At 47.1% G+C, this 16,304-nt stretch overlaps 1 protein-coding gene and 1 long non-coding RNA gene across 6 annotated transcripts in view; one reads left to right on the top strand and one right to left on the bottom strand.

Annotated features, from left to right (window-relative positions):
• The window catches only part of Oamb (Octopamine receptor in mushroom bodies), a 510,270-nt gene that overhangs the window by 198,456 nt on the left and 295,510 nt on the right, over positions 1 to 16,304 (bottom strand). The gene's annotated exons all lie outside the window — the stretch shown is intronic.
• Positions 15,648 to 16,304, top strand: part of LOC149350918 (uncharacterized) — a 72,170-nt gene continuing 71,513 nt past the window's right edge. The window contains exon 1 of the long non-coding RNA XR_016290471.1: positions 15,648 to 15,871. This is a non-coding gene — a long non-coding RNA (uncharacterized LOC149350918). The remainder of the gene's footprint in view (positions 15,872 to 16,304) is intronic.

The following is a 16,304-nucleotide window of genomic DNA, read 5'->3' as shown; positions in this document are numbered from 1 at the left end:
TGCCAAAAAAAAATTAACTTCAAGTGATAACGTCATTGCATTTTTGCTTCAGGTAGAGTCCAAACGCCGACCCTTTCTAAGAGTAGTTTTTCGTTACTTGAATGGGCCGCAAGCACACGCCAGCGCAGTTACTGCATACAATATCCAGATAACGCAGAGCACGGTTTCTCCAGGGTAATTGCAACCACCAAGCGCGCACTGCATTCCAGACAGACACTAGTCGACCTGGCAACTGGTAAGGCTTTTGCTCCTATAGCTGGGTGCTATTCCTCACACGCGTCAAGGGTGTGCTAGTTGAAGAGTGGCTGGAAGTTGGGCGACGGGCTTCACTTTAATTATAGATTTTTACTCCCTTTTGGAACTCGGCTGCATTTTCGGGTGTATCAATGTGCGGTGTTTGGTTATTCTAATTATTTCTCGTGCCCGGCAATACTAACCTTGTCCACGAGGGTACATGGGGGCATAATGGAGACTCGACACTGTAAGGATGACTAAGGAATTAAGAAAAGTTGCGGAGTCAAGAAGTTGGCGGCAGTCTTTGCCCGTGATGAAGCTTTTGGACACAAATAACCCGAGCTAAATGGTACTACATTTGCTTTCTCAAAACTTTGTGTCGTAAGCCTTACCGCCGCCCGCAAACGTAACACAAATGCTCCAAATCGTGGCTCGGACCGACATTAGCGGCGCCGAGCGTTCTCTGTAGGGTCTGAGACCATGCTACATGGCGCGTTTGGGGCGGCAGACGATAGCGGATGCCCTGCAGTCCCTCGAGCATGTTCTGGAGTCACTGTAAGCCTTACTAGTGTCAAGTTTGCGGGCGCGGTTGCAGTCACGAAAAAAAAGTATGCGGGATGCGAAATGGCGGGAAAAAAGAAATTAAGTCTGTTTTGCCTCACCAGCCAGTCATCTGGTATTTGATTCAACGGATGGATCACGTATGTCCTCTCATGCGTGTACGGCTTTCATTTGCCTATTTTGCCTGACCAGGAAGAAATATTCTTTTTTTCCTGTGAACCCGCGTCCCTCAAAATATTGTCCCCGACTGTACATAACAAACAATGCTTCATAACGAACAATTATATTTCTTTTTCTATCTCGCTTTTCGCGTAGACCGTCGCGGTACAAACTCTCACGTGAGGACACGGAAAGCACTAACGGTCGTTAGAGGGGGAAAAAAAAGGAAACGCCTCCAGGTCACATGACGTACTCGCAAACGCGCCCTTGGACCGATGGGCAACAACTTTCCACACAATCTGCCACGTTTCAAAAATAAAAGTTTTGAAAGAAAGCCTTGCATGACGACGCCATTGGAAGTTATTAATAACACGGAAGTGCCAAGAGAGCTTTTGTTTCACATAATAAAGAATGTTTGGAATGTTTTCTAGCTGATCTTTTCGTATCTCTGCTTTACTCGGAAAAATTCTGTTCCAAAACAAGGCGACGCTAAGCGAGAAGATTTTAAATACAGAAATAAAACAACGTTAAACTGTTGCTTTCGGCTAATCACTTTACGCAAGTATAGAACAGCGAGGAACATTTTGCTTGCTACGACCACCGTGTTGGAGGGACGGCTGCTCCGTGCCTGCAAGATTAGTGCACATGGAAAGCGTTTCCCGCCTGGCTTTTCTCACTTCACCGCGGCCATATGAAAATACCCCGAGTAAGTCCATATGCCTACCGGAATATTTTCTGCGCTTTTTCTCGCCTTCAGAGTGCTTTTGAATACATCCGAGCGCTGCGCCTTTTTGATCCTCGTCCACGCGAAAGCGAGAGACGGCAGGCATTCCGTTCTGCCAATTTAATCTCCGCGTTTCAGACGGGATGGCACCAGCGCGCTGCTTTCCCATTTGCGCGGAAAAGTGGCTGACGCAGACAGGTTGGAAGCTGCTGCGAAGTGTTTGCACCGTGGCAATGTCTGTGCAGCCGCAGTCTTAATTGCTTGCCAGGATATTCTGGAATACAAATCTACAGAGGATGTTCAGAGCCGACACACGGTAAAACGACCGTAAAAGAAGCGAGAGGGTTAAGAAAAGAAAAAGAGACAGCTTTTACCAAAATTTTATCGCGTTCCGCGCGTTCCTGAATGTTGGCGCTGAATTTTCGGCCCATTCAGTATACATCTCAGCGTCTAGATATATGAATAAGCGCTAGCCGGGCGGATTTCTAGCATGATAATGGGACGAAATACGCATGCGAACTTTCACCAACCAATATTGGCTTGCTAGATAAGAAGTAGTGAAATCATGACTCGTTTTTTTTATGCATACAATGGAGCATTTAGCCTCTTGTTATCTCTGATTAAGGAGACTATTAGACCGCCAGGCTAACGTGTAAGCAAGGGTCAAGTTTATGAGTCATATTTTCATAAACTGCCTGCTGGACCACCACCGCGGATTAGCGCCGGCTCACGTCAGCGCATATTTAGCATACGTGTCAAGTTAAAATTAACAGTGCTCTGAAGCAGGATAGTATTTGTAACTTTTCAACTGTAATGGGATTGCTAAGTTCATAAACTTTACAGGTAACCGAGCACTGTCTATTATGAGGAAGAAATCACTCAGGGCCGAGATGGGTTCTTCTGGTGGATGCCGACAAGAACTTTTCGCTTTGCGTCCCTTTTATTGTTGCCCGCGTTAGCACCTTGCAGCCGCCACTGTTCCCTGTTACCATACATTTCCAACAACAATAAAAAAAGTAAATGCGACAGATAAAGGCGGGGTGTTTTCTGTGTAGTGCAAGGGCCTAACACTAAGCAAACATCGTGATGAAATTGGCAGCTCGTTCATCCTTATTAAAATCAAAGTACAGTTCTGTGAACTCGCGAAGTCAACGCACATGGCAGAAATAATTTGCTACCTTGCAAGGCTTGCAGTGCTGTCTTCTCTACAAAAGTACGTTTTACTTTTTCATCTTGTGAACCGCCTTTAAGCACTTAATTAGATTGTAATAAGGGAGTAATTACTCATTGGCATCCATCCAAGTGCAGCCATACGGCTACAAAAGAAAGCTATATAGTTTCCACAAGAACTTCGTAGTCAAAGAAAGATTGTACTGAACGAAGTTTGTGTGGAGTAACTCGGACCAGGAAGAATTTTTCTTCAACCACGAAGTTTCTGTGGAAGCTGTGTAGCTTTCCTTTGTTGCCGTATGGCTGTGCTTGGGTGGATGTCAATGAGAAATTTCTCCATTATTACAAATTTTCTACACCTTGGGTGATATTGTATATGAGCACAAGACGTTCGCGAAGATTAAGATGTATCACGTCGTGGTAAGGTCTTTTCTTTCCAGTAAATTTCTCAATTTATTCATTCATGTTCATGTGGGAAGAAAAGCTTTTTTAATGCGTAAATGCGTAAAGCAGCATAGTCTGACTTCTCACTGTGCCTTTCACCTTAATGCTTTGTTTTCCCATCCCTTTTTGCTGCTGTAGATCCAGCTGTCCTTGAGAAGGGCTAGAATGATGAGTTCAACTACAAAGGTGACTATACCAAGTCGTGTGGCTTTTAGCGTAGCCTATGTAGAACCAGATATTACGATTCATAGTACAGGCTAAAGAGAACTCCGGCAGCATATGACAGGGGCCTGACACACACGTTTGGAAACGAATACTCGGCCCACGAAGCCTTATCGTGTATCCTTCTGGCCCTAAACATTGCAACCATTGTTCCCGAAGCACTTAGCCAGTAACGTTTTTTTTTGTTGTTTTCTATTCGTATCGCATCTCTATCGCTGTTCACTTCTCGACATCGGCTGGTTGCTCAGCATATCTTACTTGTATGTCAGCGGCTAAAGATACTGCTACCCCTGGATCTTACACGTTATAACTGGTACTCTTGCGCTCTTCCAAGCTCTGGATCACCGTTTGGCTTTCGCAATGCTTGAGGCCGCAGAAGAATGAAAGCAGTTACAAGCTGCATAAGAATCGCGCTCTCCTTTTCGATTCAGCCGTTTTCCTCCTGTCTTCTTTGCTGCTAGCCACAACCCATCGGAGACAGCAGTTTGCCAACGCGGTCCGCATGGCGAGATAAATTTGAGATCCCTGCGGTATCACGTTCAGGCTGGGTTGTTTCTATTTACATTAATGACAGAGAAGTGTGGGTAATCCACTTTAAGACATAATTTTCGAAATGCACTGGTACTGTGAACGGCTGAGAGTCTAATACTTAATTATGGTCAACCTTGAATCCTCATTACAAACCACGTAGCACGTTAAAACTTTTGCATCACTGCTTCCGCCAGTGCTTCTTCGATACGACACCCCCTTTGGAGCGAATTCTTTCGATTACTGTAGGTCAGTTTGTTTGCTGCCAGTGCTTCGTGTTACAGTTCGTTCCCATAAAAATCGGGCGTGCACTACGTGGCTACAGTAACACTGGAAATGGGGCAAGTTGATGCGCGTTCATTGTCTCAGAAAGAGCGCGAAAAGGGAACGACACAGGAACAAAGCGCCTGACCCGGCTACTTCGTTCGGGCCGCATTCTCTTTCGAGATGTTTCCGGGACAGTAAACAACGTGACTAAAAAGAATAGGAAGAATGAAGAGAATGAAGAGAAGCAGACGCCCTCCTCGATGTCCGAGACTGCGCACAAAATACAGTGACGGCGTTCACCAATGTCACGACCACGGCCGTGACCTTCCTTCTCCGCCACCGATGTGTCCACCTGGAGAGAGAGCTCCTCACTGCGGGTCAAGGGAAGCTCCCCAAGCAAGCGGCGGGCCGGCACTCGGCCGCCTCGAAACAACGCCGGGGGAGTGCCGGGAGGGCCGGAAGGGGATGAGCGTGTGTCGTCACCGCCGGGCCGACCGGCGCCGTGAATGCGAGCGCCGGTCGAAGTGTGCGTGCGAGGGGACACTCGACCGGCCTCCGCGTCACGGTGTCGTGCTGCCCGTTGTAATTGCAGGCTCTGCCGGAACGTTGACAAGCAAAGGGGGAAATCGTTACGGGGCAGCGCGTGCTGCCGAACGCCGGCTGAACGCGGCCGGCAATCGATGCGGCGGCAGACGTGTGTCCTCTGCTCGCCACGAGGCTCGGCGTGGTAGCGCGCGCGTCTCTGATTAGGCGCTTCCCGGCGGCGCGAGGAGCGGACCGCAAGACAGACGCGCGCGCGCGCCGTCTTGGCGAAGCCATAGGCCCGCGCGCCCGCTTGCTCGTTCGGCCACAAGGTACCAGGATCACATTCCCTGCTCGCCGACGTTCAACTTTCCGAGCTTCAGAAAAGGGGATGTGTGTGTGTGTGAATGAGGGGGGGAGTCTTAAACGCAGAGTCAGAGCCCTCGAATGACGGCCGCGCATCGCCCCAGACTTGGCACTTTCCCCGCTAGGGATGAGGGATAACATCGCGCGAAAACATGCGGCACGCTATTTAAGTCCTGTGTGTGTGTGTGTTAACGAAAAAAAGAATTCAAAAAATAATGTGCAAAGTAAGACGAGCTTTTGGGAAAGTGCCTCCCTTCCCTTCTTGTGAACGCGGTTTCTTTGCATTGGAGTTTCATAATAACAGGTGAGTTGTAAACATAGGGGGCAAGAAAGGAAAGAACGAGGAGTTCGACATGCTTTCCAGAAGAGTGTAAGAACAGAGGTTGAGGCCACTTTTATATTTGCAGTGTAGCGCTAATTACCACATTTTAGTGCGTGCTGTTATCCGGCGCCAAGTTGTCTCCACAAAGGGGGTTTGCTCAGAAGGAGTTTCCAATTCAGTTTTCTGTATAAATAATGATAGCATGCATTTTCGTTTTCTTTTTGCCAAATATGATCGCATGCAAAATGCTTAATGCACTATGAAAATATAACTGAGCCAGCGATTTGCGCACACTTCCATAGCATGTCGAAACAAGCGTTTAGTATACCCGTTTTCTCCATTTAAGTCGTGATCGCTCCAACATACCCCCTAACTAATCCAGCACCAACCTCTTTTATCACAGCAATAAACTTTTTGTCTCTCTCTCTCCCCAATATACTTTTTGCCGTAATCAAGGTTTTCAAATGAGAACTGTTTTAATTCTAACTTTTCTTTATTAATCAAGTAGCTCAAGAATAATTTTTGTAATTCTGATGTTCCCCCTTTTCACCTAAGCACTTAATTCAGGAGTGGATATGTGCCAATAAAAGAAGAAAAAAAACTTAAATACGAACGAAGGAGTTTGTCGCGAAGACCAGTATAGTACCGCAGCGGTTAGTTAAATGTTCGAGCCTCCATCGTATATACAGGGCCCTTTGGGTTTCGATCCGCAGTCTCGCAAGGTGGCCACAAATTTCCAATGCATACAGGCTTTCCTCTGACCTGGTTCCCGAGTTTTTCTGGGGCAGTATGCTTTGAAAAAAAAAAAAAAAAATGCTTCCGACCTCTTCTTGTACAGACCAAACTCACTAACCACGGCATTCATTGGTCAAGGTGTCTTTGTGCCAGTAAAACTAATTATCAACTTCGAGAGAAATTGAGCAATTCCTTCACACAAAAAATACTATTTTTTCGCTTCTTGAGGAAAGAAAACAGAAACAACAAAAATTACACGAGTAGAAGTAAAGCCTAGTATGAATCTAGATTTTCTACGAGCGGCCTTGAGGGAAAAAACAAAGCAATGAGATCTACTACAGGCTATCTTTTACCTAGTCATGCTACGCGCCCCTTTCTGGACACAACAAACTTTTTTGCCTGTACCAAGATTTCACATTTCAGTTACCTTTATTTAGTGACATCTAGTTCGCAGTGCAACGAGCTAGTTTTAATACTTTCTCTGCTTTATACTCAAATGGTAAAGCTTAGACAGCGTTCTTAGGCTACAAGGAGCAGTTGCATAGATGTCCACTGCTATTTGCGCAGCATCTTCCTGTATCGCGTCAGTAGACGCGGTTGATGTCACTGAACTCCGTACGGGCAGATCATGCTTCTCAGAACGCGTTGTGATTTTATACGCTCACAGATCACAAGTAATTATTATGCATGTCCACTTCTTGTTCACTTCACTCAGCGTACCTGCAGTGAACATACAGCAACCGAAGTAAACTCCCAGAGTATCAGGGGTACTGACGATCGACCTCCAAGTCCACTGTAAATATGATCCTTGCATTCACCTTGAGCATGTGGAAAAAAGTTTAATATATATGAAACACACAAAATATGTGTTGGGGAGGTGAAAACGACTTGCTGGCACTTTTTGTATTAGAAGGACTGTATGACTTTGTCTAGGAGGTTAGTTATTTAAGAAAGCCGGCCAACTCTCATTGAAAACAATGCGCGAACCACGTGCCGGACGCGGTATTAGTGCTAGGCGAAAAGAAAGTGGTTACGTAATGCATGCTGTCATTTATACTAGCAAGATATTTGACCTATTTTTACCTCACAAAAGTCTCCTGTCGCCAGTACGCCGACGCCAACATTTATGAGGCGTTTAAAAACGGAATGAAATAAAATTCCTCGCATTTTACACGAACTACCAGTAATAAAGCCAGAAGAGCAGTTCAAAAAGGAACTAGATAATGAAAGGAAACCATTGAATTCAACAGAGCATTTCCAAGCATCGCTGTATTACCGGCTTCAATATTTGTGAGGCAAATAATGATAATATTTGTGGTAAAGAAATGGCACAAAAATGTGATGAAGAAAGGTCGCCTGTAATCTCCCTGAGGTTCCTTTCTAGTGTGATAAATTATCGCGGTGGCGGAGTCTTGCTTCTCACATGATATTACAAGATGTCGTGTGGGCTGCTGTGTTGCTCCCGAACGCAGACAGAACGAGCTCGTCGTGTTTGTCTGTGCGTGCATGCATGCGTGCGTGCCCGTGCGTGCTTGACGGGAGCCTGTCGCCTTCATTGCGTGAAGGACAAAGACGGTAAAATTACTTTTAAAAGTAATCAAACGACGTTACTAAATGATGTCTTCAAAACTCGCGAATATGCAATTAAATTTCATTAATTACTTCTCCCAAGAAGTAATAACATTACGTGAAAATTACTTCCGAAAAGTAATGCAATTGTTCTTATATTATTATTTTTTTATTTTTCGCGCATGCCAAAATATACACTGGCCTCTACTCATACAAACATTTCACATTTCTAAATATACTGCATCGCAAGAGCAGCTCAGCTAGAATTGGTGTCGAAAGTTTTTCCTCACTTTGAATGAAGGTGTCCTCCCCAGTGCTGAACAGCTGCTCTGCTGACGCAGTTGGGGGCAACCTAGTTTTGTACATGATAAAAACGTTCTGCAGCACTGGATGCAAGTCGTACTCAATCGCCAGCAAGCTTTGGCGTAAAAGTCAAAGATACCGACCATTTTCGATTAAAACCGCCTTTCAAACGCTGAGTTCCGCGCCCGAAGAGTAAACCTCTAAGTGGAACTAAAAAATCGTGTAAGATCCCATGTCACTGTGCCTGTGCGCGTTGAAGCGCCCAGAGCTGGGCACTGCTAGTCAAATAAGTGCCTTCGATACAGATACCCTAAAAAATTGTATTTCCAATAACGATACAAGATACGAAGCCGAAACTTATTTCCGGTACTTATACTCAATACTCTGTCGTCGATACTTGAATTCACCACTGAATTCGCCAATTTTAATGAAGCTGGTGGTATGATTAGCTAAGTTAAGAAACTTGTCTTTGGTTTCTGGAATTTGGAGTGTATTTCATACAGCGCGTTACATTTGAAAGGGTTTAAACGAATCCGGCGGCACAGATTTCTTTAAGCTGCACTATCGGTGCCGCTGGTTTTGTTAGCACTTTAGCATTGGAATGAAGCCATGGTGACGTTGAAGCGATCACTTCCATAAGCAACCTAGCAAATTCATCTTTTAAAACCAATTTTCTTCGCGCGAACCGCTCTCTGAGCACTTGACTACATACGAATAAACTTTAAACTTTTAGTGATGCTCTTTTTTTTTGTTACTGCAGTATTTACCGATTGTTTCTGCATTTCCCCTGTGCTAAAAGATGGAAGCTCCGTGCGCGTAGGAAAACTTGACAGTTATTTCCTCAGCACTGTGCTCAACGAACATATGAAGTTGCTAGATGGAAAATAACTGACTAAAAGGGCTGGAAGTTTTTGAGGCAAAAATTATCTTGCTAATCGCAGTTCGTTAGATGCTTTTTTTACTTAACGTTAGTAGGTAGCAGCATATCCTCACACCGCCGGTCCTAAAGAGCCCCGCGATGCCGGCGTGCTTTAAGCGAAGCAAATAAAAAAAAAGCCTCTCTATAGGAAGGAAAAAGCACGTTGCCGTTTGGTATTTTAAGAAGGCTCCTTTTATAAACGAATGAGACAGAAGCATAGCCACGTATCCTCGAGGTAAAGTAAGAAACTCAAGTCTTCCTAGGGCCTCTTAAGAATAGGGCTTGTTGTAGCGTTGCTTCTCCAAACGAAATAAATGCGTCAACTGATGCATTTGACGCTGCAGGCGCTGATTATCTCTTTGACGCGCGTCCGGAAGAGTGCGTGACTTATCGCCTTTACAAAGTAAAGAACAAATGTTCTCTCAGCTCCTGAGCATTACGGTGGAAGTGTTCCATATCTACTAACAATCACCGCAACATGAAATAAGGGTGAAAGGGTATTGTTTCTAACATAACGGTGAGCCTGTCTCCTCGTCTCGTCTGTTACCGAGTGTGTAGCAGCTCAACATATATGTCGTATATCTGCCAAACAACGATGGTAGGAACAAAGACGATTGACCGGGCCGATGGCACTAGTATCGTCTCTTCCTAATTCTTCCCACTTTTCAGTGCGGTACCGTGCGAGTGAGCACCGCCGCCCCATAGTCTGGCTCACAGCAGCCTCGAAATCTGCGGCTCACTTCTTTTTGGGTATCGAGTATCGCTAAAATACGCACTACACTGAAAATGTATTTTCGTGACCATTACTCCAATGCATTCATTTTTGGCAAGCGATCTTAATACGGACACACAAAATGTATCGAAAGATACTATCGAAGATACATGTATCTTCTATACTGCCCATGCCCAGAAACGACAGAAGCTGCGTACCTTTTCCTTTTCATAGCGCCAGTGTGGGTGCTAAGACGTGCTAGTTAGCACGTCTTAGCTGCATTATGATGTACTACACCACTGACAATGCTATGCCAGAAAAAGCGCGCATCTAATTCGAATAGCTTATGTTTAAAATTGCAGGAAGTCTTAGGTGAAACACCCTGTATATGAGAGAAGCGAACAGCCACAGAAACCAAGAGGCACAGGGGATTTTTAATTAATTTATTATTTTGTGGTGTTGTTCAATTGACAATATTGCTGAATATGTTACCGCTTAAAGCTAATCAAGTAGAAAAGCAGAACATAAAACAACCACATGCCGCCGGTGGGATCCGAACCCACGACATCCGAATTACGAGTCCGGTGCTCTACCGCAGAGCTACGGCGACGGCTGTCAAATCCTCTGCTTTTCGGGGGTATTTATATTTGCAAATAACCTAACCTTGGGAGTGTTCACCAGTGCCACCCACGTTCTTAAGCGGCGGACGTAGCACGTCCTGAGTTACCGCTGATATGGCTTCTCTCATATTTATAACGAGCCCCTCATTCCCCTTCCCTTGTTTGCTTAATTGCTTAGCGAGGGCCTCGGTTCTGGCAGCCTTGACGCCATAGGAAGCATAAGAGGGTTCTCACACAGCTTCCACCCTCGCCGTTCGATGACGTTCTACGTCACATCAGCGGTAACTCAGGACGTGCTACGTCCGCCGCTTAAGAACGTGGGTGGCGCTGGTGAACACTCCCAAGGTTAGGTTATTTGTAAACATAAATACCCCCGGAAAGCAGAGGATTTGACAGCCGTCGCCGTAGCTCAGCGGTAGAGCACCGGACGCGTAATTCGGAGGTCGTGGGTTCGGATCCCACCGGCGGCATGTGGTTGTTTTTTCTTCTGCTTTTCTACTCGATTAGCTTTAAGCGATAACATATTCAGTAATATTGTCAATTGATCAACACTACAAAATAATAAATTAATTAAAAATCCCCTGTGCCCCTTGGTTTCTGTGGCTGTTGGCTTCTCTCATATTTATAACGAGCCCCTCATTCCCCTTCCCTTGTTTGCTATATATATATATATATATATATATATATATATATATATATATATAGCAGACCAGGGAAGGGGACCGAGGGGCTCGTTATATATATTTATTTATTTATTTTATTTCACCCTCAGGGCCTTGCAGGCATTGCAGAGGGGAGTGGGCAGAAAATATAGAACAAACAATGGAGAAATGAAATATATATGAGAGAAGCCAACTGCCTCAGAAACCAAGAAACACAGGGGATTTTTCGACTGTTGATTCATGGAGAATATTGCTGAATATGTTATCGCTTAAAGATACTTGATTAGAAAAGCAGAAGAAAAAACAACCACATGCCGCTGGTGGGAGCCGTACCAACGACGTCCGAATTACGCGCACCGGGCGCTGATGGGTAGGGATCTTCTACCCATCACCTCCATGAAACAGCCCCAGCTTGTGACTTAAAACACACCGCATTTGTGGCACTTGAAGGACACGATAAGGGCTAAGAAAGATCATGGCAGCGCTTTCCTCGGGGTCGAAAAGAACAACTGAACGACGAGAGCCGGGAAGAAAGCAGCGTACCTCATTCTCAGTTTTTTTTTCTTCACAGAAGAAGCAAATCAGCTTTTTGGGCAATCGACAAGGGGACATCCGGCGGGCGGTAGTCATCTAGCGTTCCCTTGTTTTATTCAAAACGCCGTGAACAGTATGCGGCCTCTGGAGGACGTGATAGTGCTTCTGGAATATTTAGAAGCACGCCCGACAGAAACAACAACAGCTTTTTCTTGTTCGGGAAGGTTGCGTGCACGTTGCCGTAGCGTGACCACACTTAGTCGGCTCTCAGGGGCGACCTTGGTTCTCTCCTTCCATTTCTCATATCTCCTCCCCCTCCTTGCCACTTCGTCGCGCGCTCCGTGCTCGGCGTGGCTCTAGCGAAGGCCTCCGCGCCATCGACCCCGGCAGTGGTACAGCGTCCCTCCGCTATCGACGGCGCCCAACACAACGTGAAAGCCTGCGGGCAGCTAGTGGGCTAAGGAACTGCGAGCTTGTACAGGACGCTCTCCGCGCTAACAGTAGCTTTTTTTTCTCTTTGTTCACCGCCGTAAAAATAAAAGTGTCGGCCAATTGTTCTCTCTAAGCAGGTAAACAAAAACAACGAGTGTTTACTTATAGGAAAAGCGAGAGCTATCTCTCAGCTCCCAGTCGAAGAGGCCGGTGGACGTTGCGCAGCAACAACCGATTTCACATATGCGTTTACTTTTTTGTTGTCTTTAGGTTGACGGTGACAGAAATGCGCTTCTGTCGAAGGCCACCCGCACAGCGGCCGCCTTGGCGAAATATTTACTGTTGCGATTAGCGGCCAAAACTCAGTGTGACTTTTAGGCGTGTCCAGTGAGAGAATGTGCGAAAAGCCATACCACTCTTCGCATGTTTGCGCTTTTATTTTCAGCACCAAGCACTCGAAACTGTTATGTGCGCGTACATACAGCGCAGCAGAGCCCGCGACTCGTGAATACAGTACACGACACTTTTACGCGGTGCTCTACTGCGGCTGCTTATGCAGTGTCGACTTAGCTGGCAATATAGCAGGCCGTGAGCGCTCGAGTACGAAGCGGTGAAAACAACCGAGGCCGCACCGACCTAGACAGCTCTCGATGTTTTATTCAACGAGTGCGGATGAAGGTTGTCGGTGCGCGCATGCCAGTTCCAGCCGGAGCATCGCCAGTTGTCTGTCTCGCTTGTAAACTCCATAAATTTGACGCCCGCGGAAGCACGACGCTTTTTTGGGATTAATTCAACGCCGACCAAGACAGCCGTGAATTTCCCGACGGCGCTAACGTTCTATCAGGAGGGGGGCGGGGGAGGGATTTTGGATTTTCGCTGCAAAATACGAATGTTTTAATACGCAGGAGAGAATGATACTACCAGCGGAGAGGAAACTACGGAAGAGCAGGCCGGCTGCTACCGTGGGGGAGTGGCGAGTGACAAAAAGCGATTCGCCGACTTGCCACTTATTAAGAGAGCTCTGCTTGATGATAGTCTAGGATGAGGAGGCCAGACTCTTCATCTTTTGTGGAGGACGCATCCGGGTTCTCAAAGAGCCCCAAGTACCGGGAGGCTGACACTGGCGACAAGAGTTGCATTGCGCCAGCGTATTCTTTTGTTCGCCTCGTGGCGCCATGACGGAGCCGGCGTTTTCGCAACCATGGAGGACGCGGAGGAAGGGGCGGCAAGTCGCAGGCTGTGCGGCGATGGGCAGAGACGCGCTGACCTGTAGATCGCGCGCCACGCGGCCACGGACAACTCAGGGCGGTGCGGGTGAAAAAAAAAAGACAAAACTGGGCCAAGGGAGAGAATACGCCTCGTGGGTCCGGGCAACACCCTCTGCGTGACGATCGTGGTAACTGGTCATGCTGGCCTTGCGGCCGCGCTAATGGTCACCGATCATATTAGTGGATGATGAGCACACCGTGCCCAGTCTGGCACCGCAGCGAGCACCATCGATCAAACGACAATCTGTTTCTTGCTCGCCTTGCGCGACTGTGTTTGCTTGGAAGGTGCGCTCACGTCGTGCCACCGTCAATTATTCTTTGGAGCGGAGCGCGGGCCGCCTGTAATGACCTCACAGAGATTCGCTTCTCTGCGCACCCTCGTGCTGCTGCACTTTTGTGTTTCGCCTCCCTCTCCGGGTACCAGGCACTCCCAACGGCTCCTACTTTCGGCTGCTCACTTAATTTCTGCCACGCCAGGCTCGCTTTTATTTGGACAGGAAACCTTTCACGCAGGACACGTCTCTATACGCGCTCGTTCCGCTGCTTGTGTTATCCGCCACCCCCCCCCCCCCCCCCCCCCCGTCAGCTCTAAAAAAATATAAAACATACAGAGGAGCAACGAATGGATTCCTTTCCATCCGTCTTTCTGCGTTGCAAGAAGCAGCTCCATAAGGAGTGCAAGAAAGCGCGAAGCTATGCGTAATATTGCCACAGTGCTGGCGCTGGGAGCGCAGAGAACAGGAAACTTTTATGGCTTTAGGCCTGACATAGCAATAAAAAAATTTTGGCTACCGCCTTTGTGAATTGGAGACTTCAAATATTTGCAGACGCTTCCACTTTCTAGAGCCATATGTTTGTTAATTACCTGGAACATGCTTCTATAGCTGGCTCACTCTTCAGCCCAGTGTGGCTGAACTCGGCTCAGCGCGACTGAAGCAAAGTTTCGCGGATTCATTCCTTTTGTTGAAAGGATAAGCCTACGCAAACAGCTTAATCTATAATTAGTCGAGGTTCATGCCTGTCTGTGAGAAACAATGTGACCATAATTTGAGTCAAGTTAACCCCCTCCTATAAGAGAAGTAGAGATTTCGTCAGTTTTTCCTGATAGGCTTTCAATTGTGTTCCTGGTGTACTCACGGCTTCCGTGACCTACCCCGCCATGTTACTAATGTAGTTTTTCCGACGATCTTTGATTTTGGAAACTTATTTAATACCATGCATCCTGTGCTCATTTACATTTTGCGTGCAATATATATTAGAACTCACCGCCGCGGTGGCTCAGTGGTTACAGCGCTCGGCTGCTGACCCGAAAGACGCGGGTTCGATCCTGGCCGCGGCGGCCGAATTTCGATGAAGGCCAAAATATAGAGGCCCGTGTGCTGTTCGACGTCAGTGCACGTTAAAGAACCTAAGGCGGTCGAAATTTCCGGAGCCCTTCACTACGACGTCCCTCATAGCCTGTGTGGGTTTGGGACGTTAAACCCCAATAAACCAATAAACAATATTAGAACTTCTCTCCCTTCCTCATTCAAACTTACATGCTCAAACTCATTAATGCACCCAAACTCACTCACTTACCGCCATGCGCTAACTCACATTCACCAATTCCCTTCACGCACTTCATTCAAACTTACGGAAACAAACTCACCCAGTCATTCAAGCACACTTAGTCACTCACTCACATTCCTGCACTTACTTACTCAAACTCACGCGCTTATACTCACTAATATTCGCGCACTCACTCACTCTGATTCACTCACATTCACGCAGTCACTCACTCTGATTCACTCACATTCATGCAGTCACTCACTCCCATTCACGCATTCACTCACTCACTCACTCACTCACATTCACGCAATCACTCACTCACTCACTCACTCACTCACTCACTCACTCACTCACTCACTCACTCACTCACTCACTCACTCACTCACTCACTCATCCTCACTCACTCATCCTCACTCAGAAACATACAAGCATGGATAATGTTGCCTTGTAGCCTGAGTTGTGCAACTAGATTCCGCCGCCCGTGCAGCTTGTCGAGGAGGACGCTTCCCGGGCAGGCAGGCGGTGACAGCGCGCCAAGGAGCCGCATGGGCGTAGCTCAACGGGACGTTCACAATGGGCGCGCTGCGTAAGCACGCATCAGATGGGACAACAGCTCCCGGTCGCCGAGCGGGCCCGACACGCCAGTGACGAGCTGATAAAGGCGAATGCGACTGAGCGAGGAGGAAAAGAAAAGTTGCTCGCTGTCGCCATGACACCCATTAGCACCAATGACGCGCCGATAAGAAATATTGATTGCGCGCAGCCGGCCCGAGTATCAGCAGCAGGAGCGTGCCCTTTGTGCGCGGAATAGTCGCCGTCCTTTCATAAGCCGCGGGCGCATAAACGAAATGGGCACTCGGCCACTGTCGGAAACGCGCCAGACCCGGCAGTCTTCCTTGGCGCGTGCCCCATAGCTATGAGCCGCACTTGAATCGCACCACAAAGTGCCGGGTCGTTCTTCGTAGAGGCATCTGGAATGAAATGTGTGTGTGCCTCTGGATGTCATCCCATTCGCAGCCGTTAAACAACCTCGCTGGGTATACAGGATAGGTGAGATGATCACACGTCTCTTCTTCGCTTTCTTTATGTTTTCGAGGCAAGACATACGCGCGAAACATGACAGAAGGATATAGTTTTGCATGAAAAGGGTGCAGCAGCATCAAGAAACTGAAATTCGAAAACAGAACTTCGCAATGGAGGCAACGAACAAGGAAGTCGCCTTCCAGTCTGCTCTCTTCACAGGCTTGTGGGGTGCTGTACCACTGAAAAGTGCTTTATCAATTACTTTGCCAGTGAAAATACGAATACTTGCCTGCAGTGTATGCAGGTGGAATGATAAATTAATTTTTTTTCCGGCATAAAATACCGAGGACTCACGAAAGCACTACAATTACCCGGGGTTCTTGAGTGAAAACATTCAGAGCACACGCTCCAATGATGCGCTTATGGTGCGCAGTATCTAACAGGAGCTATGGCCGTTTTT

This window comes from Amblyomma mixtum, chromosome 3 (genome assembly GCF_055824585.1).
Source record: "Amblyomma mixtum isolate Tamu chromosome 3, ASM5582458v1, whole genome shotgun sequence".
Classification (NCBI taxonomy): Eukaryota; Metazoa; Arthropoda; class Arachnida; order Ixodida; family Ixodidae; genus Amblyomma; species Amblyomma mixtum.
The sequence above is the reverse complement of the archived record's forward strand: the minus strand, read 5'-3'. Positions and strand labels throughout refer to the sequence as shown.